Below are 3,743 nucleotides of genomic sequence, written 5' to 3' on the forward strand. Positions count from 1 at the left end.
CAGTGCAAGTCAAAAGCTTTGCACAAGCTAAGTACACTACAGGAAATACTACAAACAAACCACAAGAGTACAAGAGCTGTACCATGATATATCACAGAAAAGGAATGAGGGACCAGATAGGCCTATAGAAAAGCCAGCAAAGGGAGGAAATTGATTTTTAAAGACTCTGATGTATAATAACAAGCCCACAATAGCTGGAATCAGCAAATTGACAGAGGAGCAGCGCAAGTGCTTCATGGTGGCCACTGTGATTCCTTCCCATTCATGGATCAATTTGAAGAAAAAAAAAAAAAACCCACAGTTTTCTTAAGTATTAACTCGGATAACCTCAGGGCAGCATTTTAACAATTGAAATTCCTCCAAAATTTTATGCTTAAAATTAAAACGCACTGGAAACAAATTGCAAACCTTCTGCAACCATACTCTCAAACTACTCATTTCATTAAGAAAATAAATAAATTGCATATCCAAAGTCAGTGACTTATCAATTTGAGATGACACATACACTAACTATAGCTCCAGATGGTCTAAATGGGTCACACAGTCAAAGCTGCCTCAATCTGAATTCAGGTTGGCCACTTCAGCTCGTTTTCAAAATTATTCAGCTCAGAACTCAACATGATGAGATTGATTCTGCTTTCTCCTGAGTTAAGAACAATGATTGCATGTGGATTGCACTACTTAAATATTGTAGTTGGACAGAACAAAGGGGGTTTGGACATGAGGCTCTGGGGCAACCTCATTGCAGCCTTCTAATACTTGAAGGGAGCATATAAACAGGAGGGGGAACAGCTGTTTATGAGGGTGGATAGTGATACGACAAGGGGGAATGGTTTTAAATTGAGACAGGGGAGGTTTAGGTTAGATATTAGGAGGAAGTTTTTCACCCAGAAGGTGGTGAGGCACTGGAACAGGTTGCCCAAGAAGGTTGTGGATGCCCCATCCCTGGAGGCATTCAAGGCCAGGCTGGATGTGGCTCTGGGCAGCCTGGTCTGCTGGTTGGCAACTCTGCCCATAGCTGGGGATTGGAACTGGATGATCATTGTGGTCCATTCTGTGATTCTATGATTTAATTTCTCCAACTGCCAAAAATAACTACGGCAAAAACATGCGACCAGACATTTTGTATTGAATAAATAATGTGTTCAGCAATTTTCATTTTCTTGTGTACATCTTCCATGTTTCCATATTTTCCATGTTACAAACACAAATCTTCATTAAACTAAAACTTCATATAGATCAATTTATAGTAAACACTGACCATTTCACAAGTCAAGAAATTACCCTTTCTTTATCTACTGTATTTGGCATCATATGCTTTTACAGTACATATTTTCTTGTATAAACACTTGTTCAATAGGAAAAGCAATGAACAATTAATGCTTGACTATTACTTTGAGTTTCTCCAGTATTCCCTGTCACAATATTTTCAGGCAACTGTATCCTTTACAAGATTGATTTCCCATGGAATTTTCACTATACTTCAGTTTCCAAACAATAAAACCTAACACTTTGTCTCAGACAGATTAGTAATCAAAGTGTAATTTCATGCAGTTTCATTTCGACAGATGAAATAGAGTCATTCCTATCAGAATAAATAATGCAGTGAATTTCTTTGAAGATCACAGAAACGTAGCAATGCACAGCTGGAAGGGAAAGGTGAATAGATGATCTAAGCTAACTGCTGCTTTGAATTAGTAACTTTGCAGACAACACCAAATCCATTTTATCAAAATTTTCAGGAAAACTATTTCATAATCTCCTAAGGAAACAGGCCTACAGTTTATTTCTTAACATAGAAAACCTGCATTCTTCATTTTTCATCAAAATCTCATTTGCTGCAATTAAGTAACATGGCATTTGCCTTGCCCTATAGTGAGAGTGCCACTCTACTTATGACAAGATTTTTCAGATTTTTCCAAGGGCTCTTTTCTCTAAACTCAGCCAAAACAGATCTTCAAAGCCTTCCTCACAAATCACATTTTTCAAGTCTATCATTTTTCTGCAGTTCCCTGGACTCTCCTATTTCTCTACATTTCCCTTTTATGCCTGCAATCACATCAGCCTCACCACCTGCACACCCTGCAAGGGACCACAGGCAGATATTGCTCCTCATACTGAAAATGTGGTGCTGGTGCCATCCCATCCAGACACACCGCTGCCATTCCTCCATGCCATCACATTTTTTGCTCACATTTAGCTTATCATCCACTCCCATTCTCTTTTCTGCCATACTGCTCTATAGCCAATTGCTGCATTTCTGCACTGGTGACACTGAATCTTCGTGCAGTACTTTACTGCAATCTTAAATTTTGTTGCATTTGGCTCAGACCATCTTCACTGTTTGCCAAGCTCTGCTCCCTAATGTGCAAGTGGAGCTCTCTCAGCTTGGTCATGGCAGGCATCGTCTAACCTCAGTCATCTTATCAAAGACACTGAGGAGTATAAAGAGATCTGAAAATGCATTAACCCTCTCTGGGAAACCAGAAAAAAAAAATCATGTGCTCATTAATGAGTTCGACAGATAGATATCTCTAAGTACTCTACAGCTAACTCATTTCTTAGCAAGTTTGTGGATGCCATTGCTCTCCAAATACAGATCACTATCCTAAAAGGAATTATAAGCCTCTTTCCACCCAGTTCCAATGCCATTTATTTGAAGTACATACACAAAGCGGAGATCATGAAGCAGTGCTTTCAGAGAAGGTTAAACTTGGATATAATATTTACCAGCCTGTACACCATTACCTCATCCATTGCAATGTAATATGAAACAGTCAAAATTATAGCAGAAATCAAAGGCACAAATTCAACTATCTCCTTTTCACTGTTATCCTATCAGTGTAGAAAATTAAACAATCTTAACTTACTTGTACAATATACCACATGATTAATCTCCCATTGACAGCATGTCCAGACACACAACCAGATGGCTGAGGGTTGTTTTTGGTGGCAGGGGAGAACCTGGCAGCCAGGGCCATTCCTACACCTACCAGAAGCCGGGGCAGCTCCCTAGGGACTGGGACAGGCCAGGACATCAGCCCATAGGTGGGCCTGGCTCAGCACAGTGCCAGCAGCTTTGGAAGGGGCTGAAATAAGGTCCTGGGCAATGAGCAGCGTGCAGAGTGAGGGGTGAAAGCCTGCAAAACTGCAGGCTACTGGCATCAGCAACTGAATGCCGAAACTCGCTCTCATTTCAAGAATCGCAGCTATAAAGATGGAGACTTACTTGAGAAGTAGGAAAATGTATAAATAAATCATGGTATATTTGTACCCCATTTGACTGGGATCCCACCCATCTTTCACCACCTCAAGAAAATTCATTAATATTTCAGCAATATTGTTGTAATTAGTTCTTTATACGGTACACTAAGAACTCAGGAACTTTCTATTTGCTAACACTAGTGATTATTTTCATTTCTTACTATTTCAAAATTATCATCCAAATTGCTGTCTCTCTTGTACACATCTTGATTACCGTTCTGCAATTAGGCTTAATCTCTTTTTTGTAAGTAAAATGAAGTCATAATACACTTCAACTTCAGTGAAAGACCACAGCGAGTGGTAAAGGCAGACCCAAATCCAGATTTATGAGAGTTTCAGAACAGGTCCAGAGGAGGACCACTAAGTTGATCAGAAAGCTGGAGCACCTCTCCTATGAAGAAAAGTTGAGGAAACAGGGCCAGAGAGACCTCACTGTGGCCTTGCAGTACTTGAAGGAAGTGTATTAACAGGAGGGGGAA

The 3,743-nt window shown here is 40.0% G+C and overlaps 1 protein-coding gene across 2 annotated transcripts in view; it reads left to right on the plus strand.

Annotated features, from left to right (window-relative positions):
* The window catches only part of RASGEF1A (RasGEF domain family member 1A), a 151,256-nt gene that overhangs the window by 62,621 nt on the left and 84,892 nt on the right, over positions 1-3,743 (plus strand). The gene's annotated exons all lie outside the window — the stretch shown is intronic.

Source organism: Tympanuchus pallidicinctus, unplaced genomic scaffold (genome assembly GCF_026119805.1).
Source record: "Tympanuchus pallidicinctus isolate F22 unplaced genomic scaffold, pur_lepc_1.0 scaffold16, whole genome shotgun sequence".
NCBI classification, from domain to species: domain Eukaryota; kingdom Metazoa; phylum Chordata; class Aves; order Galliformes; family Phasianidae; genus Tympanuchus; species Tympanuchus pallidicinctus.